Source organism: Centruroides sculpturatus, unplaced genomic scaffold (genome assembly GCF_000671375.1).
Source record: "Centruroides sculpturatus isolate CEXI.00-Female unplaced genomic scaffold, Cexi_2.0 scaffold126, whole genome shotgun sequence".
NCBI classification, from domain to species: domain Eukaryota; kingdom Metazoa; phylum Arthropoda; class Arachnida; order Scorpiones; family Buthidae; genus Centruroides; species Centruroides sculpturatus.
This window is the reverse complement of record NW_019384298.1, coordinates 904,881-929,547: the sequence shown is the minus strand read 5'-3', so window position 1 is coordinate 929,547 and position 24,667 is coordinate 904,881. Positions and strand designations below refer to the sequence as shown.

The following is a 24,667-nucleotide window of genomic DNA, read 5'->3' as shown; positions in this document are numbered from 1 at the left end:
TTCCTTTTATTCTTACGATTGGTAATAAGAAAACATTAAGTTTTTATACATTTTCTACACGATCTTGTATTTATTTATTTCAAAAATAGAATGATTTATCATTAAAATTGTGTGAAAATGAAAAATTGATATACTCAGTTCGAGTAGTTATAAATGCTACTATAGTGAGATATTAAATTAGAAGAAATATTTAAGAGAAATTCTTTCTATCTTTAAAGGTAAAAGCTTTTCTACCACAGATAGAGAAGCGTTGTAGCGAACAGACCTTAGAATCGAAGGTACTGCAAAGCGAAAAGATTAAACTGCAAGGAACTTTACATTCGCTTCACGATCACACTTCCAATAAAATTCCGTTTAGATAATCGTCGACCTCTGTAATTGAAATTTCGTTGTAACGCTTAGGGTCCCTCCTCCGCACGCTTTGGCTCACGCTTCCAACTTCAATTTCGAAATTAGCAAAGGCAAAAAGCTACTCAAGCACGAACTGGAGCGGTCAATATCTGATTAAAGGTGCTCTATGTCGCTTTATGTTTGCTATTATTTCTAAATCCGTGTGGATTAGTTGTAAAGTTCTTAGCTTGTACCCACTCATTTAAAGCAGCTTTTAATATTTGATGAAATGCTTATTTAGTTAGAGGATTAGATTAGAGATTAGAAATTATTTAGAAGATTATCTCTCCTTTAACAGTAACACCTCAAGCAACATTTCAGCATTCTCATTTCTACTTTAAAACTTGTGATTTCTTACTCATTAACAATTTTAATTGGGTTCCATTTCCTTAAATACAATATAATGATAAATTATATAATTAAAATTTTTTAAAATATAAATATAGGAATTTACAAAGATTTTTAAAGAATAATGGGCTATTAGATATTGTTTAATGGAGAAAATTTTGTTTTTCAACAAGTACCTGGCGACCTGTTTTCTAGAAATTGGAACCGACGTTCTCAGTAAGAGATGTCTAGTATGAGAAATCAGCTGATGATTTCACACGGTTAGTTTTTTATATCCTATTTCGAGCAAAAATCACAAGAAGGAAAAAAATATGCTTTAGATACCTGGAACCATTACTGTGGGTTGTCAGTAACAATGATTGGTTCTCGAAGAAAAGAATTCGAAGAACTTAAATTCATATTTGTAACAAAGCGTAGATTTTTATGGATATTGAAAATATTTATAAAGAAAATTTTTTATTTCTATAATATAAATGTACAAGCAAGAAATCATTTTTTAAAAATAGCGAAACGTTGTAAATTACTGTAATTATTTAATGGTGTGAAGCGAAAGATTGTATAATCAATTAATCCTTCACTTGTATATAACTCGATATTAAGTTTTACGATTACTGCCTCTTCGTGTTTAGGTTTTAATGAATTTATATATATGTGTGTGTAGATTTATATAATATATATACAAATAATATACATTATAATAAATTTTTTTTAAAAAACAGCGTTTTTCAAAACTTTATATAGGCTTATATCAAAAAAATCCCGTATTTTACTCACTCAAACAGGATGTATTCAATGACTACTAATTTGTAATCTTCAGTCAGGAAGTTCAATATTAGCAATGATGTCGTTCAAATATATGATAGGCCCTATATATAAGGTTGCAATTTTAGATAAAAATCTTGCTTTACTTAGCTACAGATATAATAATTTTTTAAACAACAATTAAATTTAAATTTATGTTTTCGAAGTTTTAACGTGTTACGAATATATTTTGATATTAGTTCTCGTAATTACAATCAATATAATGTCATAAATAGAACAGAAATAAGTTAAAATATTTTAAATTGTATTTTTATAAAATTGTAGAATTTAAAATTTTATTAGATTTATTTTTCTTTAAATTTAAAACATAAATATTATATAAATAGCATATGTTATTTGGGAACTATAGTTAAAAAAATATACACATTTAAATTTTAATTAAAATTGATCCATAGATAAATTATGAAATATTTAAAATATATATATATTACAATTTTCTCAATTAATATATAGAGACTATTATATAATTTTAAATGATTTTTAACGCAAGACACAATTTTCAATTCGACAAAATATAATTTTTTGGTGTATCTTTTATTAATTAAATAGGAATGTTATGGTTCATTTAAATCAAATATCAGGATAAAAATAATTTAACTTATAATATGAGTGTTTGATATATTTTTGATAATTTTCTTATAAGAAAAATTCCTATTTATCAGTTCAAAGAATACAACAAATTGATACAATATTGCAATTTAAACTTTTTAATACAACATTTTTAAAATGTTAAATGGAAAAATATCATTTTAATCATCGTCAAATCTTTCGAAGAATTTGTATATGATTTTTTTTTCATTTGGAGTAAAAAATTCTATTTTTTGGGTAAATTGAAACTGAATAAAAAGAAATTTTTATGAATAATATTGTATTAGAAATTTCATTTCTAACATTGATTTTTCGACTTTGCTATAATTACATATGATTAGTTTCTTATGTTATGAGAATTTTAATTTGCCAACTCAAATTAATTTCAAAATATAATAAATGTCATTAATTCTAGGGGGAAAAATTCATTTATTTCATTTTAAATTACGAGAAAAGTTATGCGTTTCAGTTGTATAAATTTATTCAGTTAATAACCATTAAAATAAATCATATTTTCGAAGAATCAAAAATGATATTATAGTTTATTAATTTATATAATTTATAATTTATCTAATGTATCTTTTATTAATTAAGATGGTAACGTATTTATCAACTAACTTAGAATTATATTTGATAATATAAGAAAGCTAATTTAGGATAATGCATTAGCAATGCTTTAATGATTATTAGTCTCCATTTTATAGAAAATTTATGGTATTAATGTTTTTCAATTAATTCAAAAAGAATATTCTCATTATTACCGAATTATCACGTAAGAGACTAATAATTAATCTCATTGCATATTTTTCTCACGTGCTGTCTAACTTTAGTACCTCGTGAGAATAAACGTTTGATAAGAATGAATACTGACAAGTGGGACTTTGACAAACAGGTTGTCATGAATACTTCCACAATATGACATTTCAAATAATGATTGCACGCGTCATATTGTACAAACCGTGAGACCCATGAGATTACTTTGGTGAGCTGAAATTATCTTGATGTGTTCCCTAATGAAGTTCTGGATGATTGTATACTATATCATTTACCTTAAGTCATTACGTGCACTATAATATCTACAGCTATTCCGGTATGTGTGTGCACAGCCTGTTGAATATGTTTATTCGAAATGGTGTTAATTGTACTTGGTAATCAAATGAGGATTCTATAGGAGTCGTGTTTTGTTTACTATAAACGCAACGAATTAGTGGGTGTTTGAATACCGCGTATTGATGTAGCAGCTTTCAATCTAAGTAAACTTTGAAATTTTACATTGATAATAATGTTAAAGAAATTGTTAAAGGAAGCATTTGTTTAAAAAAGTATTAAGTTTGTTTAATAGGAACCGTGTAATGTTGATTAGAAGTATGTTTATTTTGGTATAATCTATTAAATTCACTTTGCCGTGACAAATGATAAGTTTTTTTGTATTTTAATATTCTAAATTGCAATTTAAAATGTTTAATAAAGTGAGTAAAAAAGAATAATTAAGCGAGCAAGATGGTACAAAGATTAAATCGCTACGAGGTAGCGCATAATTTGTGATCTCCCGCAGGATCTTTGTTAGTAAAACTTAAAATTATGCGTTCGGTCGAATTTTAGAATTAAAGAGCTACTCAGCTCTAAATGACACCTATCTAATGACCTGGCAATCAAGTTTTTCAACCAAGCCCACTACACAACTTAATTACTAGACACCGCACACTGGGAGAGGGTGAACGAAGGAAGTCGTTATCGAGACGGACACTTGAACCTTATCGTCTCCAATTAAGTTTCTCTTGTCTCAACCCCGCATCAGAGACGGACAATGCCTTGATGAACACTAATACTATAGTTCGACTAAGTTTGAGATGGCAAAGAACTCCCGTCTGCAAGTACGAAGTTCTCTATGTGGCCACAATCCTCTCGAGATCTCTGTCATCTATCGGCTTGTTTTCTCAACAGATTTCTTCAAGAAAGAAAAAGCACACCCTTGTGTGTTATCCATCAATAAATGAAGTGTGTGGTACATCTTTGCCTATTGTATTGTTTAGTTTACTCTAGAGAAATGCTACAATGTACTCAATACAGAAATTATTACAGTTTAAAAAATACCATGATTCAAAATTAGACCATTAAATTCCCATTCCATAATATATCACTTTGACTTATTAGAATCACATAAAAGCATCAATTTGTATATATGTATAGCTACATTTAAAATTTATAACTGAATCTTGTTAATATACTAATATTATACGCTTTAACATAAATTATATATGAAGCCCTGTTTATGATTAGTATTCTCATAGTAATTACATTAATCGCATTGGTAATAAACAGAAATTAAACCCATAATGGTACGTCAATTGTTATTGTTAGCGATGAGACTGGCAATAAATACAATAACTCGTATAATTACTAAGTATTTCCCCTTTATATAAGTGTAGTTTGATACCTTATCACGTGTCTTAAACCGATTGAATTTTAAGTAATTTTGCAATTCAGCATTTATAAATTTTCTCAATTTACAATCTTTAGTTTTGAAAAATGATGTTTGATTGGACAAGACGGTAGCTAGTTTTATTCTATTTGACCCAGTGGGAACAATCTATCAAATTGAGAAAGAAAACTCTTAGCAGAAAACTACTTTCTTTCCTTTTATTTTGAAGAAACGTTCGTTGCCAATTGTATTGTTACGTCTCTTTGGTTGCCAGTAAAAAAAGGAATACAACAGATCAGCAATTTAACTGTTGTCGTGATTCATTTTGAATATAAGAAATTAATCTTTTTAATATGAGTGTAACATTACAGCACTTAAAAAATAGAAAAAAAATCAATTAATTTATTACTAGACGTTGTAAAAGATTATTTTTAGCAACTGCAGTAATTTGTTATTATTCACGAATAATAATAACTTTTTGGCATTTCTCTAGTGAAAAAAATATTTTAAAAAATGTCCTTTACATCATCATGTCAATGAAATGTCGCCCTCTTTCGAACCATTGGCTTTCAATCCCCAGTGAATAACTTCCTGAATTTTACAACAGTTAAATGCAGTTTAAAACAAATATAAACAGGAACTAGAATCTGTATATAAATCAAATAAATATACTTTTTATCTTTTCTTTTATTCCTGAATGTTAACTTGTTTATTACTTTAAAAACAAATGCAATCTAATATACAACTTTTCAGTTGGATGTACTGTACTGCAATAAGTGAAAATATACACAATACAAAAACATAAATTTATTGAAAGAACAATGTCAAGAAAATAACTTTAGTGTTGAGAAGTTTGCAAATAAAATTGAATACATCAAGACAAAAGTTCAGCTCTTGTATGTATAATACGAATAATTTTATTACAATACATTATTCGATCACTAAAAAAAAATAATAAAATATATCTATGTATATATATACACACACGCAGATATATATAAACAAATGTTGATTTTTTAACATTATCAATCGCTTCTAACATGGAGAAGTATTAAATCAACTCAATCGTATTTTTCCATTTTATTAAATATAATTTTCAAATCCATTTTTGAATGGAATTTTTATTCGATTTATTTATTATTTCAGTTCGTTTTTAAGATTATTGCATCAAATAAATAAATGCAACCAGAACATTTTCTCTTGTTTCCAAACTAAAAATATCCGAGTACATGTTTAGGTCCTATCATAAATTTTATTTTTCATCAACAGTCTGAATATAAAGTTCTTTACTAAATCGATAACAGCTAAAAACATAAAAATCTTGTATACGTAAAACAATTTTAATAAGTAGAAAGTCGATAATGTTAAAATATTCAAAAGTATATAATAAATTCTTTCAAAGTTTTCTTTAAACGTCAATTTATATAAAAGTTTATTTAAATTATAATTATTAATTTAAATAATATGTTAATATATTTTGTTTCTTTTTAAAATCATATTCATTATATATTTTGTAAAAGTAAAGAAGAAAAATTAATCAATTTTATCGCCTGGAAGCTTTATTTTTCTACAGTAAAAAGGATTCTATAGTTAGAGAATAAAAGCTATTTTTGAACAATGCTCGATCTGTATTCAAACAATTCTATCGATTTTGTCATGTTTTATACAAATATTCATAACCTACTTTAAAACAATAGAATTTAACCAATTGATAATTTGATATAATATTCTGTCTGCTACTAATTGAAGCGAAGAATTAGTTAATTAGTGTGGAACTTAATTACCGTTTGGCCTTTCATTCATAACTTTAGTGTATAACTGTTAACTTTTAATAAATATGTATAATAATATTTTTATTCGTGTTATCAATAATTCGACAACCGAGACTTTCTTAGTCGTAAAAATTCTTTTTCTTCTCATTAATATTCCTGAAAACGTACAAAACTACATTAAGAATAGATTAAATTAACGTTGAAGATAAAATAATTCCTTATGTGAATAGAATTTTGAATCAATTATTAATTTAGACAGAAACAATTTTTAATATATAAACATCATTAGAATTGATTATGATTAAATTTTTATGAATTCATGACGAAGCAAAAGTTAACTTTTGAAAGATTATTTTTGTAGCATTTTTATTCTTGACGAGAACTTATTTGTTGGATAAGATTAAAGAGAAATCGAGTCACTAACTTCGTTAATAAATCTTCCTTTTGTATTCAACTTGTCACGTCGAAATCATACTTAAGTACTTGTAGTTCTTTGATCGAAAGAATATGCCCATATTAAATAGAGTCAAGGAAATAATTCTCATAGTTTTTATAGGTCAGAAAACTCGTATTTAAAAGTCTTCAAATGTGACAGTAATGACTAGTCTTGGATCTAAACGGAATATTTTTTCCTCTAGTAAATCAATCATTTGTTCGGATTACCATTGAAGATGAACACAAGCATTGATTTACTTATAAATGGACAATCTATTTAGTCATAATTGAAGTCTTCCTTAATCTTTGTGATTTACTTTCTATTAAATTGCAGAATATTAGACTTAAATGAAATCATATTCTTTGCATTTTACTAGCGAAATAATGAAGAAAAAAAACAATTAAAATATCAATTAAATATTAATTAGTTTACTTTTTTCTTTTAATCTATATAATTATCTAGTATTTTAAAGACAAATTATAATTAATTTTTACAATAAAAATTAATTGATTTAATGCTAAAATTCCAGTTTAATTCATTCAATTAAAAACCTTTCTATTTAAAAATAAAAATAAATTCTTTAATAACAAGAAAGTCAATTTTAAAAAATTATGAAAAATTGTTACAAAATAAATCTTTTCGCATAAAACGATTTTAATTATAGTAATTGTCTTCGTGTACCGCTTTATGGAAATAATATAAATACATTGTTTTATGTAGAATAAATTCATCATTCAAATGTTGAATAATCAACAAATTATACATGCGACAAAACAATTATCATAATCATTCAAATAGATGATGATAATTATTACAAATTATTGATAAATGCCAGCACTTACGTCCACGCAACCTTTTATTCAAATTACAAATGGAATGCAAGAATAACTCATTCTTAACCTCGACAAGATGTAATTGGTAATTCAAATTATCAAGCTTTACAAAGTAAGGGGGAATGCAAAATAAATAAATAATAAATTTCAAAGACAAAAAGCGTATTTTAAAACTTTAATTACGTTCGTATTTAGACTTTATTATGATAAAGTAAAACATGCTACTAAGATAATAAACGTTAGGGAGTTATAAATATCACTGGTATGACGATAAAATTATTTTATTCGCATCCATATTTTATTCATAGATGTGTTATTAGGATGGAGATTTTAGTATGATGATATAAATCAGGATATAGTCCATTCCTGTTCCTTCTTCATATGAAAGATTTGACGTTCTTCTTTAAAAATATTGGAATAGTTGGCCATTGAACTCCCGAAAATCTTGTTAGCATTCCTTTTCTTGTAAGTTAAAGATAAGATTCTGGTGCAATGGATGAAGAAGTTTGTCCAGCATATGTTTACGACATGTAACTCGAATGTAAGACTTTTTGCATCGAGTATATAATATATTTTACGAAAGATTAAATTAATTTTACTTTTTTCTGTAAACAACTTTCTAAATAAAACAAATTTTTGTTATCAAATTGATAATGTCAAAGTACATTTTGATATAAAACATAAATAAGACTGGCATTTCATTTATTACACGAGTCATCTTTACCGAAATAGAAAAGATCAAAATAATAGAAAGACTGTTTTAAAATGACTACTATTTTTTATTGTTATATATTTTTTAAAGTATCGTAAAAAGTAGATTTTCAATAAATATTTTCACAAAAATCATTGAGTCGTAGAATCTATTGAAATTTCAATCGACAAAATGTGAATAAGCGAAATATTTTTCCAAGTGTCCCATCTAATGTATTGGATGTTGCCTTTGAACACAATGAAGAGAAGCAAAGAAAAAGATAGTTGCCAGTCTCCGGGTATTTACCTAATCTTTCAGCAGTTTTTCAGGACTGCCCCAATCTAGTACACAAAAAGACATTAGAAGAGACAGGTTGATAAATAATAGAAATAACAGTTACTGCAATGATTGTAAACGTGACAGGAAATACTAGTTGACTATTCTCGTGATTTTCACCCCCACGAGCCATCACGTATTACGAAAAGTCCACGTGTTGTCGAAGTTTTCTTCCAAAGTTGCTATGATACCTGTGTAATTCTCTTGAGATACAGACAGTTACAATCCACTCTAGTTGTTATCTGAGTAGACTAGCTTTTATAAATCAGACTGAAGTGATATATTTTCCTACCGATGGAAGGCAATACGATATCTCTTGAGCAATGCACTTATCGTTACTTAATACAAAATCTTTCATTGTCAAATAAATGCTATTCTGTTGATAACTGTGATTGCTCCGAAAAAAAAGAAAGAAAGAAGACGAAAAAACTCTTTACTTTCTTAAAGAATATGTATTATAAAACACTTGAAATGGTATTATTTTATTAAATTAAATCATTGAAACACGCATTTAAACATTTATATATGTTATTTTTTTCCCTTTTCTCATTTGTCACTCGGGCGTTGCACCCAAATCGGGTTGTAAGTCTCTAACTGAATTGATGGATACACATAACTTTTTAATAAAATTTAATAATGCAATTAACTTGAATTCAAGATCATCAATTAAAATTTGATTTCATTCCATTTTCAAAATAATATAATAAAATAATATATTTGTTAAGTGCTTAATTGGATTAAATATGTTTTTTTCAAATTAAATAATTCATGAATATGTATTCATTAAATATATATTTAATTTATCTTTTAAAGTATTTGTGAGGAATATAAATTAATTAATGTATTATTTTTAAAAATAATTTTAAAAAATGTATCGTTGGAATTTCGTACTTAATTAAATTCGATAATTAAAAATTAAAGAATATATGTATATATATATTTAAATGCATTTAAATTTTAATTTTATTTATAAATCTTTATTAATGATATTTGTTTATATAACTAACAAATGGCTAATTCAAATTTTTCAATTATGTAGACTATAAGGTAAACAATTTAAATGCAATAATTAATTTTAATTTATTTGAAATATTTATTTCAACAACCGTTGTTACCTGCGGAATACGTCATCAAATAGAAAAACTTAATTTAGAATTAAAAATTGAAATTTAATGTCTATCAAAAGTTACTTGTAGTCTGATATATGTGAAATGTAGTCACGCTTCCAACACCAACTACAAAAATGAATTACGAAATTTCTTTTTATACCGCATTTAAAGTGGTAAATCCAATATAACCCAACTTTTTATGGCCAAGTCCTAGTCCTACTGGCTAACAATTCAGTAAACCTGACATTCAATTGTTACAAAATCTCAATGATGCAAAAAGCTTCTTAGTAATTCCCTAAACAAAATAATAGAGGAATTTCAGAAAATTTGGAACCCAATATCTCCGGAACGGATCATCGAATCCGAAAACAAAAGGTTATTGTACTGTACATCTACAGACTATTCTCTATCTATCTATAATTAATTCGTTTAAATCCTCCAAGAAATCTAGGAAGAGTTTAGGGAACAAAAATCTCATTAGCGTAATATATATATATATATTAAATAAAATAAATAGTTAATTAGTTTAATGAACTATTAATTAATCAATATACTGTCAAAGAGCTTAAATGAATATAATAACTTCTTTAAAAAATTATAAAAATTAATTTAAAAACTAAACAATACTAGAAACTGCTTTTTAGTTATTAAATTAATACCTTTTCTTTATAAATTAAAAGAAAATCTATAAGATTTTTAATATATATTTTTTAAGAAACTCAACTCGCTCGATTCATACAAAAATACGAAAAGTGACTTTTATTTATTCTTACATTTTATGTAATATAATGTTAAAAATAATAAAACAAAATTTTAAAATGTTTAACCATATTATAAAAATACTTATTTATACGTAATTATGATATTTTTATATTTAAGACGTCATATATATCTTTGTATTATTAACCATAAAGATATTTAATGTTGTTCTTCACAAAGTCTTAAGTATTATGTTCTTTTTAAAATTTATAGCTTGAAAAATATTTTTATACATTAAAATTTTAATTCTTATATTTAATTTACTATATTAATTAGTGTAATAAGTTAAAATTTCTTTTATGGAATTATAAATCTAAATATACAGTCGACCCCCGTATAAGATCATTGATTATTCCGTTTTATATGAATTCCATGTTGTACGAGTCACTTAAATTTTACAAATACGTGAGCCGTTCACAGCCCGGTACATGTATTTGTAAAATCTAAGTGACTCGTACAACATGGAATTCATATAAAACGGAATAATCAATGATCTTATAGGGGGGTCGACTGTAANGTATTCAATGAATATTCTTACTGAAATTTTATAAAATATTTCCATATCAAACAGCGAAAAATTATTATCAGAGGAATAATATATATTTATATATTTTTAAAATAATTTTTTGATTAAAGTTTGGGTGAAATATTTTTTGATATTTTTCGTCAATCGATGTCCATTATTGATGTCCGGTTTCTCAGACTGAGATATGCGTAGACTTTTATATGCAGTTCGCAATTCTCTGCGGCGAGGAATAACACATGAAAATCAATACATAGTCTGACGGATTTTGATCTTTTCTTTTATCTTCGATGTCAGCGAGACAACAGACTTACTCATCTACGAAGCCCTTAAGCAATAGGTAATCAGCTTGATTTTTGATGTGAATGACTCACATCTTATTTTAATTCATATTTATGAACAGAATTATACAATCGATTCCATTAATATGTGGTTAGTCGTCGTGAAAAAACATTAAAAACATACTTTTTTTTATAAGAAATAATTTTTTAAATGAATATTAAATGTAGAATTTTTGTTAAATTTATTTCTAATTTTTAACCTTATTATATATATATGTATATATTTTTATGCTAAATGCATTTTTCTTTTTTGTTTAGATCGTGTCTAACCTACATAATTTTTTGGATATTCCTAGTCACGAATGTTTTCTAATCCAAAAGCGTCGTTTCTGAATTGTAGTAGAAAGTGTTTACAAAGAAAATAGAGAAAAATAGAAAGTATTTTCTATTTTAAGAGTCAATTCACGCAAAAAACTAAATCCTTTTTTGCCACCGATTTATTGACTAGGATAGATAAAGATCCGGTATGTTGGTTCTATCAGTCTAAAATGTAAGTTTTTTTTTTTTTTCCTATCTCGGATGCTGTCAATTGATACAGAGCTTTTCCACATCGTATCTTGTTAGCAAAGTTGAAGATGAAAGGAATAGTATAGCGATGTATAGAACGGTTGTCTCTGAAAGAACTTTTCTTTAGGATAATGTAACCGATATCATTATATCTAACTAGATATTTAAGTATGAAGGCATTTTGTACTGTGTAACAGCTTTAAATTTAAACTTTTTAAAGACATTAATTAAGTATTTTAAAAGTTGAAGCATTACGGAAGTTCTACGAGGATATTGTAATTTTGTAAGCAGCATAATTCAGGAAAAATTTGTCCGAATTTAGTTGAAAGCTGTTTTGTAATAAAGTAAGAAATTTGAAAGAACGATACTAAAACTTGCAATAAACTAACTATAATTTTTTGATATAGAAACATTTATTTTCGAAATAAAAGTCTTCATCATTGGCGAAACTTAGTAACAAGGTTCACATATATCACTAGTTATTGCACAGTCTCTGGTTCATGTGACATTCTTTCCTAACACAGCACCGTCTGCCAATCGCCATCAGAATGACAGTGCTGCTACTGGAACGCAGCTCTGCGGAAGTGGGCATTGAAAGCAAACCAAGATAATTTCCTGGCAAGTCGGACATACAATCTTCCCCCAACATTTCCCCTCTCCTTTATAGATAAACTTCAAGCTTCTTAAAAAAAGAAGGAAAAAAAAAAGAGAAAGAACTTTTCCAGATTTTTCATTCAGAACAATCGTAAACATTCCACAAGTAAAAGAAGAAAATGTTTTTTGACTTTCATCGCTATTCTCGAAATCGTGTTTTAAATGTTATATTTATTATTTTATAATACATAACTAAAAAGTAGGTTATATTTTTTATATATATAACTTACATAAAGTTTTGAATGAAATGATATTTTATCTTATTTCGCTAAATATTTTGGCTCATCTTTAACTTAATTTTATACATTATTAAGTGTTTCATTTCATTTAAGCAATTTGAAAAAATTGTAGACCTATAAATTTCCACTGTCGTCAATCTGTTTGTCTGTCCTTCCCTAATAATGAGAACGGTGTTAGATAGATGAAATTCGAGACAAGATATGGAAAGTGTAATGGTAATAAGCCCCGATTAACTATATATAAAGTTCCGATTTGCATCGGAAATTACGTAGTTTCAATTCAAAAATGACCGGCATGATTCGGTTGTTATCGGGAAAAGAACGATTAACAGGGGCAAGACACTATGGAGTGTATATATTTTAAATTAAATAAATTAAAAATATGATTAAAAATTACAGCTTGGCATTGTGACAATGTTACAATAATTTTTGCTCGTTAAAATAAGTTTTTAATTTTAATATTTAAAAAAGTTTTGCTTTCATTTACCAAAATGTCTATAATTAGTTTCCTCTTCTTAAATTTGATATTTTGAAAGGACTTCACGATCGTTTTGTTAATGGATGAACAATATAAAATCTACATTAGAGATTTTAAAATTTACTCCGATACGAAAGACAATTTTTGAAAGAACACATGTAGTAATTGACGCTTTAATACAGCATTCATGTTACTACAACAATTTGCAATTTCCTTTAGGAATTACTTAAAAAATCTGGCAAAAGTAAAGTATTTGGAGCTTTAAGATAGTTTCGCCTTTGGGAGAATCGTATTTGCTGTTATCTTTTCATTAGCTTTTCTCCCATTATCTGTTTCATTAGCGTCTGACTAATTTGATGACTGATAACAAAGGAAACATTTTCCAGCACATGGGTGGTGTCTTTGCTTTCGATAAGTCAGCTGCTGAATTCTTTTTATAGCTAGTTTCACATTAGGATTGCCTTAATGACAATGGCAGAAAAGGAAAACTGTAAGAGATTGGATAGAATTTGCATGACAGGTTCAGGGGGAAAAAATTTAGTCAGAAGTCATAGGAAGTTTCAGTCATGGTGATCATTATCCACACTGCTTGCCTTAAATGAAACGTTGGCCGGTACTGTTATCACTCAGTGAATTATGGATGAGTTGGGAGTCTATGCGTTTACTAACACAACGCCTGCTCTTCTTCATGCAAATAATGCTTTGTTCTTTGTCAAAATATGTCAGAATTGATCACGTGGCAACTTTTCTATTGGCTAATTAGATTTATACGGGAAAGAGAATATAATGGTTGTTCTGCTTCCAATGGTTTTATTATAAACTTGGTTGCTTTTATTATTTTTGTTTGGTTTGTAAATTTTTCTAAATAAACACAACTATTTTAAATTTACTCTCTGAAATTTGATGGTGAATATTACATAGTTTTAATGTATAATATTCGCCTTACATGATTTTTTTTTCATTCTATAAAAACAAATTTGGATTATGTCTATAAGTTATATATCAGTATGATGTATACGTCTTTATACAATTTACAATTCATATACATTTTAAATATATCTTTCGAAACTTTTTATAATTTCTCTTAATTTAATCAAACTTTTTAAAATAAGTTACAAAAAATAGAACCACTAAATCTAAAATTTTATATTTTTTCGAGGTTTAGCCTGAAAGAAAATGGAAAATTTAATATTTATGTTCTATAAACATATATTAAATAGTTAAATATATAGTTTCTTTGAAACTTTCTAAAGTTTGAAATGAAAAAATAAGATATATAATAATGAAAAATTTTAGAATTTTAGTTGAAAAATAACATAAAATTTACATAGTTTTAAAATTTTAAACAATAATATTACCTTACATGCTAATATTATTGTTTCCTCATTATTATTAAAATCCTCATTTTTAAAAAAAAAGTTTAAAATTAATTTCTTTATATTTATTCTTATATATTTTTAAATCTTTCTTCTTGCTTGATATTCCTTACATTTTATGTTTTTTTTATAATATAATTATTAAAGTATTATATTTTCTAATACATAAGATATAATTCTTTAAGACTATAACATCTCTTCAATATTGTCGAGACTTGTTATATATTGATTTAGTAATTTATCTACCTACATTTTATTTTTTATTTTTTACTAAGTAAAAGAAATAGAAAGCAGTAAACAAATAAGTGAAACAGAAACGATGTTTTCAATTTAATTCTAGTAAATTTTATAATTAAGATACAATTTGTTATTTTAGTCTTGTTGAAATTTTAATGTTGACTTTAGCCAACAAGTAAAGATTTCTATAGTTAAAATCTTAATTTTAAAAACATTCGTTCTTCTAAATATATAAAGTATATAAATATAAATTATATTTAGAAGAAAAATTTCTTTTAAAAATTCATTTTCATAATTTCAAATTTGCTAAGAAGATACAGGAAAATTTATTATAATTAATATTAAATAATGTTTATAAACTGATTATATTTTTAAATTTTATAAAATGGACAAATATTTCTTTATAGAGAGATTTATGAATCCAAAACATAACTATATATACACATGTATACAGTTAAGTTAAAATTGAGTAAATTTTTAATATATTTATAGCATTAAATTAAATTTAATGCTATAAATATATTAAATTATAATCTGTTCATATACATATTTATATACGATAAAAATCTAGCAAACTAATTTGATTATAGTTATATATATATATATAACTATAATCAAGCTATCATTTATAAGTTTCAACGAATTTCGACGTCAAGCAATATAAATTACAGCTTTTGGTTATTCTGAAAANAAATTCTTTTAAAATTATATTTATATGATTTATTTTATTTTTATTTTTTTGCTCTTATCAGAAATGACATAAGTGAATATAAATATCATTTTAAACATATAAATATGAAGAAATATTATTTTAAATTGCCTGTATAATAATTTTATAACATGTCTCTGAATTATTTTTCGTCTAGAACTGAAGTATTAAATTAAAAAAACTGAAATACTTATTTTATACACTTATTTACAATGAAATATAGTAATTAATATTGTAATTCCTATAATTTAAAGATTTTTTAAGATAGTCAGTTCTGAGATAAATTAAAAATTTAATATTAAAATATTAGTTTAATAAAAACCTGTTCTGATAATCTCAATTATCTTATAATATCAGATATGTAAACCGAAAATTCAATTTACATGACGTCATTTTGTGACTCTTCTATTAAATGAGCTGTTGAAACCTGTAGTAAAATAGTATATTTGATTTAAAATATCTTATAAAATTACTAAGGATATTTAAAATTTCGATATATATTTAGTATATTGACAAGTTAATGAGGATTTTTCCTTTCCATTGAGTTAATGATATATTCTTCTATGGTTAAGTTGTTATCTTTTGATCTTAATTTGCACCTTTATTCATTGTCAGTAGTGTTTCATGTAGAATACATTATGTAGAAAGAATACTTACTTCATAATACAAAATGTATGTAATCTATCGTAGAATAAATTTTGGTTAAATAAGCATTCACCTTAATCTAAAGGTTGCTTTGTCATATTTCATCTGCAACAAACATAGTGTATTTATATCGCTATAAGAAAAAAGTTTCTACCCTATTTCATAAACAAAATATTTTTTGCACGCTATTTCCAGAATCCTCATATCTGAACTTAGTAATATCTTGTCCTGCACGAAAGAAACTGATCAATCACTAAAATTACAAAACTATGCTTTGCATTTCATATTCCTATTCTAAAATTATAACAGGTTGTAATAATAATGGGAGAAGGAGAAAAAATGGGGATGTTTTCCAAGTTACTCTTTTACTCTTTATTTTTGATGATTGTGCAAGTTCCTTAAATGATCACTGACACGGTTAAACTACTGTATGTTTCGAATCATGCAAAGAAAATGATTTTGTCTTGAAGGTATATCTATTTTTAGAAAAAAAATGATTCTCCATAATAGTGTCTATATTCCCGAAAATGAATGTGTAGCTACGAGGGAAAAAGATGTAAATACTATGACTATTACAAATAATTTTAAAGAGTTTAATTATGAAATACTCTATTTAGATTTCCATGTAATAATCTTTAAAAAATTTAGATTATTAATTATTAAAAACAGCACGAAAAATTTTCACCTTTAGGAATTACTACAAATCGAAGATACATTAGTTAGAATATGTTCATTATAACTAAAATTACGCCATTCTTCGGGACCGTTTATACACAATGAAATATTCCGAAGTACTTATAAAAGGGCGTGTTCTCAATTTTTATGGGGTTAGCGAAGCTCTAGGGATAGTGTTGCTAGTTACATTACACTTCCACATACGGACGAAGCCGACTGAACCATTCCAAACATCTGGAGTTTCCTGACTAGTTAAGGTATAGAAGAAGACATTATAGTGAAGTCGTCCAATTCTATTTCTCTATCACCGGTAATAACCTGACCTTCTGACCACCGCTGACGACCGCTGGACTTTCCTTTTTTTTATATATCTGCAGCACCAACCTTTCATTAAATCTTAACGTTCTCTCTTTTAACGGCAGGTGCTGCAGGCTCGGGTCACTACAACAGCACCTCATTATATGTTCTATTTCGTCATTAAAACCATGTGTGGTTTTGTAGACTTCTTACTTTTTTATCTCCAAACGGTTTTATCTCTTTTTTCTTCTTCGTCATTCATAGCAAAATGTCTAAACTCTAAAGTTAGCTTTTATTGATATTATCTTGTTTGAAATATCACTTCCTTTAAACGATCAGTTACTATCTGTCTGTATTTTTAAACACACGATTTGCAATGTTTAATGTATGACATCGGGTCTATATGTCTAAAACCGATAATATAGCACCTGGTTTGTCAAACTTTTAGTAATGATAAATGTGTATTGTACACCGTTAAATCATACTGACATCCATTTGCCAATAAAATTGAGACGTTTTCAAAATATATATATATATATATATAGAAGTAAAAAATATTTTTTTTTTACTTTTTAGAAAATTGCCTTTTCTAGGATTTCCTTCCAGTTGAAAATCTACAACGTATATTTTTATTTTAATTTATAATATAATTTAATACTTTTATCTACATAATATTAGTTATTTGAATAATTTTCGAACAGAATTTATTTATTTTCTCAAAACACAAAAAATTCACTTTTTTTTTAAAATCAATTAGAAGCTTTCTTCAAAAGAAAACTGTCAAAATTTTTTTAGATTTATTTTTGATGTACTCCTGCTCTATATCTTAAATGTGGTCTTCTGTTCAATGACAAATACTTGTGACTATAATGGATTCTTCTTTTAAAAAAGGTTCCATTATTTTTTTGAGTTCTTTTTTGGTTCATTCAAGTTACTGATTCATACGATAGACTATTGTCCTAAAAAACAAAAGTAAATGGTAGAACAAAGTAGCAATTGCTAAAATTGTACTTAAAGGAAAATAAAATCGTTTTCAAGAATATCACTTTATAATTTCAGTTTTGATGGTAAATTTTTATTTTTATTACAGACTCTTCTAAAAATATAAACGATCAACAACTGTAATATCATTTTTTAAGCTGATTAAAAAGCGTGTAACAATTCTTACTTTCATTTACAAAGAATTATTTCTACAAAGATAAATTACTATATTCAGAAATATGAAAAAAAAATAATTATATTCTTAATATTTTATTTTTTTTTTAACTGTAAAGAAGTTATGATTGATACGTGCGCATAAAAAATTCAATATTCACGTCTTCAAACATTGTCACAAAATTACAATTATAATAACATACTGGTAGAGTTGTATTGAAAAGTGGGAAAAGAATTCGAATAAATGCATTGATGAAGTACTTTCTGTTTGCCTAATACTACAAGACCTTCTATTTCTTCGAAATCAACGTACCAATCATCAAGCCCCAAGGTTTCTTCTTATCGAAATCTTGCTGCGTAGACAGTTTTTGAATAAACAGAAGATATTACTTTGGGAAGGAGTGACTGTAGAAGTTTGTGTTTTCCACTACATGGATATCTGATATTTGTCTTCTTCGACCAAGCGAACAAAATCGACTGAATCATGCATTCTTTGTTTTTCCTGCCTTTTTTTTTTAACTTGATTGGTGGTGATGGAAGTACATATCACGTGATGGTTGTCGGTCACGTGATATGTACCATATATATGATTTTATTTCTACATATTACACAATAAAAGTAAAAAAAGAAAAATCTGATGGAAACTATCTTTCCAACTATTTTCGTTATCCTATACCGATAGAGGTAAACCCAATGTGGACAAAGTAGAAATGAACGGACTCTGTCAACAAGGAAGTTTTAAAGAAATTGAAAGACCTTCTCTATCCTATCCAGATGGCCAAACTGCTGTCATTGAGTATAGCTCTTCACAATGTTTGTTCCGAGTTCTTTTATCGGTACATTCTTGTCTCCTGGTAATTAGACGAATCAGTAGAGGAAGGCACAAACGGATGTGGATTCTATTGACATCAAAGCTAAGAAAATAGAATTTGGTTCAATTGTACTAGTTTCTTTTCCACTATTAATTTCATTCATTAATTACGTTTTGGGAGATGTTTAAGTTAAAATTTGAAAAATATTTCTGATTTTATCGGAAGTTTAATATAACTGTCTGAAGCATTATATATTTTAAATGAAAAACTTATATTTACTTCAAGGATGCCATGACATGATTGTCAAGCATCGAAAAGGATAGACGATTTTTCTTCTCACATACCTTCTAAGCATGACTTCATTCCATCCCAAATATCTTTTCATCCATACAGTATTGTTCCTCATACTTAGAATTCCTGTCGACAAATCATCTATCCGCTTCCAATAATCGGCTGCATGGCCTACTTTTCATTCTTGCATTCTATGTCACCCGCACCTACTTGCCTGACTTCCATTCAATGCTCAGTTGTTCATCATAAGTATATCAATTAAGTTGTCAGATGTTGATAGATACTGTAATAGATACGAACACATTTCTATAACACTTTCACGATGAGAAAGAAATCACATAACTACCGCTTTACTGAATTAAGAATGAGTTTTATTGAAAAATAATATATTATTCATGTTTTTGAAATATGATATTTATACCTAGCTATAAAAATATTGTAATTCCGAAATCTTATTATTTTTACAGCATTATTATTTAAAAATTATCAGAATTTATAAGGAAAAAAATAATAAATTTTAAATTTCCTTTCTGTAAATGTAAACAACGTCAGTAAGAAAATGTAAAAAATTTAATCATTTCTCATAAAACTTGTAACTATTGAATATTTAAATTATTTCCTTAAATCAATTTAATCTATTTTATTGAATTTACTCTTTCTTTTCTACAACATACTTATAACAAACTGCATTAAATACAAAACTTGTCCATTTATATTAATCGTACTTCTTAAATATTGTCTATTACTTATATATCCTTTATGTAATCGTTAAATTAATTATAATATACTTGTATAAAGTCAGAAAATGTTATATTTTTCTACATATATCTTGAATAAATGTAATATTATATCATAGTTTAAGGTGTAAACATTTCTTGAGGAAAATCCATTTCGCTTGAAAAGCATTAGACATTTTGGCTCCATCTTATCTGCTTGGATAATATTTCTTAGCATTACTTTTTTAACTAACGATTTGTGATTTAAAATTCGTATTAAAATATTTATCAAAGTTCTTTCTAAGTCCATAACGTATCGAGTAATATCATTTCAATATATCCATAGATTTCCTCAAAATTTTTACTTCTACCTTCAGGAATGGAAAATTTTCCTGGCTTCTCATATTCATCGATAAGATATGATGTGTCATTTCTCATACGTGTCAATAATACCTTTACTAAATTACATATTTTCTTCTTTGTGCCATCTTTCTTCAATCTTTATCGATTTCAAATGTTGAATCTCTCTTATTATAGATGTGAAAAGACAATACATTTTTCATTATATAAATTTATGAAAGTTTTCGTTATTTTGAAGATTCTTTTTCAGATTCTCGAATCATCATATTTTACATCATTATATATATATATATTATTAAATAAATTGATCAGCGAACGATCCGTATCATAGACTCTTGCAAAGTCCTAAGATTTAAATATAAAGTTCTATAGGAAATACAATAATAGTTCTATAAAGATATCCATTACAGTTAACTTTCGACCTAGTTCTATTGACTACCGTTAGATGGTGGTTGACAACAAGACAACTGAGTTATTGATTGAATACCAGAAATCCCCAAGCACTGTGTACGTAAACGACTAGTAAAGGAATTGGCAAAGTCTTCTCTAAGACATGGAGAATAGAGTCTGCTGAGGTTTGTGTCCTCACTTTTGATATGTGAAGTACATAGTGTCGGCCAAGTAATCGGTGATTCCCTTGGGCACCAGAACGACGCGTGCTTCCAGTCACGAAAGTCCAACAGTCGAACTAAGGAAAAACGTAACCCAATCAGACCTGTCTTGGTTTTCTGGTAAATTTTTTCCTTCTCACTGACCGCAACATTTCAAGACATCTCGGAAGAGATACCACTTTTCTTCCCTCGCTTTTTCTTTATTCTATTTGACATCTGAAAGTAACGCTTCTCTCTTCTCCACTCATAAATTCAAATACAAAAGAAAATAAATCTTTCCAATATCCCTTTAAAATTTCAATGTTTAAAATCTTGAATAATTAAACTCTGTTGCAATTGTTAAAAGTGATGTTTAATTTATAAGTTTATTTTATAAATTAATTTCTATTCTTAAAACATTTATTATTGTATATTTATTTCGATGGATAATTTACTCGAATTGAGGCGATATAAGCGAATTAAACATTTATTTTTTATTATTATTTTAATTCTTATGAAATTCTTTATATTTTCAAATAAAACATTTGATAAATGAATAAACAATATTATGTACAATAATATCAAATCACTGAATATTATATTTTAGAGTCTTTTATTAATTCCCATTCATTCGTAAATACCTGTACTAGAGCAGTTTCTTCAGATTCCGAGTGATAGGTTATCGCATTCCTCTCTTGTTCGGATGATCTCTCGATGCTCTGAGCATCCTACATGTTTGATGAGAGAGTCGAATTCACACGCAACTCTCCGACTGGTTCATTTCAAACGGGCACGAATAGGCGTTTTTTCTGATCTCATACACCTTTTCTCTACCAAATAAGTCCTATTCTATTTCGATTTATCGATAATGTTTTCTAGTTATAATGTAAACTTATAGCAACAAGAAATATAAAATGACGTCTTGTCCCTAGTTAAATTATACTTTTAAGTAAGAAAATAATAAAAATTTCAAGACATACGTATGAACTTTTAGTGATATTTCCTGTTATAACAGAGATATTCATGTTTTTTCCTCTAAAAAGTAAGTTTTTTCGACTTCTATCAACACAGATGATAACATATATCCAAAATTTACAAATCGATGTACCATCTCTATCTGTCTATATAAAATAAACTATATTCAGAATGGATAAACTTTATATACAACATGTTATAAAATATATATAAAGTTTAGCTATGCATTCTTGTTTTTCTTTCAAATGATGGACTATTCTTGGAGTTTTAAAAAATTTTTTCTTAAAAATTCAGCATTTCAATCCAAATATTTTGCAATATTTTTATAAAAATAATGAAATGTTATAACTATATATTGTCTCATAAAAGTTTAAATTAAGTCAGATTTATTTTAAAATACACAATTTCCTATTCTTTATTTGTCTTTTATAAAAGTAATTTTAGTTTTATCTATTTGTAAAATAAAGTATTTGTAACGTAATTTACGAAACGAAAATTGTTATGCATGTAAACAATAATTTAACAATTACCTTAGAGCTAACAATCTATGTAAGTAATTTAAGAAGATAACTAAATATAGAATATAATAGTATATGTTTATGTAAAATATATTTTATTTCCTACAAACTTATAGCAAAAAATAATAATAAAGATATATATAAAGTATCGTATTACAAATATCTATTTCTAGTTTCAATTCTGTTATGTTGATTTTTTTTTATAGAAAAAAAAAAGCAAATTACTCAAAATAAAAACATATTATATAGCTTCAGTTACAACAAGAAAACATTATAAAGATTTATTTAAAATATTTTAAAAAGTTTATTTCCTTGGCAATGCTTATGTCTACATTTCAAACTTTTAATTAGAATTATTATTTATTATCATTATAACAATTAAAAAAATAGTAAAAGAAAATAGAAATATATTTATTATAACATATTCAGAAATTATTTTTCTCATTATTATTTTCATATAAAAATGAAGATAGTAAATTATGCAATTTTTTTTCCTTATCCATTTTCATTATACAGTAATAATGTAGTTCTACTTTGCCGATGAGAAATTGTGTCATCATGATAAAATATCAGCAATAAATTTAAGTAATGAATTACTCTTGCTGCTTTTGACTGTTAGAGATTTGTTTAAAGATAATTCTTGAGAAAAATTTCTTGATCTAGCCTTTCTACAGCGTATATTGGGTTTTTCTTTAAATATTTTAGAAGACATTTTTATATTGATTATCATATCAATTTTTTTCTTTTAATTTTTTTCTTGTGAAAAATGCTTTCTTTTGATTAGTAAAATTTAATTATGTTTAAAGCATGCATCAAAATATTTATATGGATAACAATAAAATTATCTTAGATAAAAGAAATGTATACATTCAACAAATACTAAAATATTAACATTAGAATGTATTGGTTTGTATATTTCTTTGATATATAAATTTCTTTTAAAAACCATAAGGAGTTTTTTACATATAAAAAAATAATAGTAAAAGAAAAGGAACTAATTTCAAAACTTTACTATTTCATCAAAAGAATAGAATGAAAATTTAACAGAGGACTTCTGTTTGTTGTTCTTCTACAAAAGGTAAATTCAAATGAAAGTATCTCTTTTCTTTCTACTTCTAAAGTATATAGTGAAAGTAAATAGCTCACTCTTATGTCATGTGCACTTGTATCGAAAGCATAAAAGAGATTTCAAGAATGTCATTAAGTACCACAAATGGATTGCAACCTTAACGGAAGCCGGGTCCTTGGGTATAAACGTTTGAAACCATTTCTCTGTTTATCATTCCTTCAGCTTCAATGCAACTTAAAATAACTAAATATATCTAGTAAATGTGTTTTTTAAGAAAATTTTAAACTAGTATGGACATTATTAAACATTAAAGTAAATAAGTTTACGGACATAATATTAAATTGCCAAATTTATAAAATTAATGTTGTTACTTGTAAAAATTTCGAAAAAAAATAAAGCCATTTATTTTAATAATCAATCGAAATATTCGAAGAATAAGAATTAAAAAAAATAATAATAATAAAAAATAGAGGCAGTACCTAGAAAATTAATTTCCTCTCTCCTAAAGTATGATTACAATTCTGGATACATAACGTTGCGAGCATCCAAGGTAGGTCACGCCTGAAAGAGGAAGTTTCTTAATCCAGTCGATTTGGATCCAAGACTTAGCCAGATGTTGTGTGTCCGCCTGGAAAGAGAGATAAGAAGGAAAGAGGAGGTAACATTACTGACAAGAGGACGAATCTATTGGCAAGTAAGAATAGGGCAAGCTGCTTAGCTAAGAAAAGGAAAACGGCGACGAGAATACAATTTTGATCATATCCATCAAAAGCATTTGACATCTGCCGCGTTGTTCTCAACTTGTTTTCAGAACAAAAATATTTTAAAGCTTTAGTCTATAGGGACAGTTTGAATCTGTTTTTTGAGATAAATTGTATATTTTGTAACCGAATTTAATCTGTTTTGAATTTATTGTAAAGTTTCGAATATTGGAAGATCGCAAATAATTCCTTATATATATATATATATTCTATATTTATATATTTTTTATTAC

General features: G+C 26.3%; 1 protein-coding gene across 1 annotated transcript in view; it reads left to right on the top strand.

Moving 5' to 3' along the window:
• The window catches only part of LOC111630540, a 111,895-nt gene that overhangs the window by 4,115 nt on the left and 83,113 nt on the right, over positions 1-24,667 (top strand). The window lies entirely within an intron of this gene.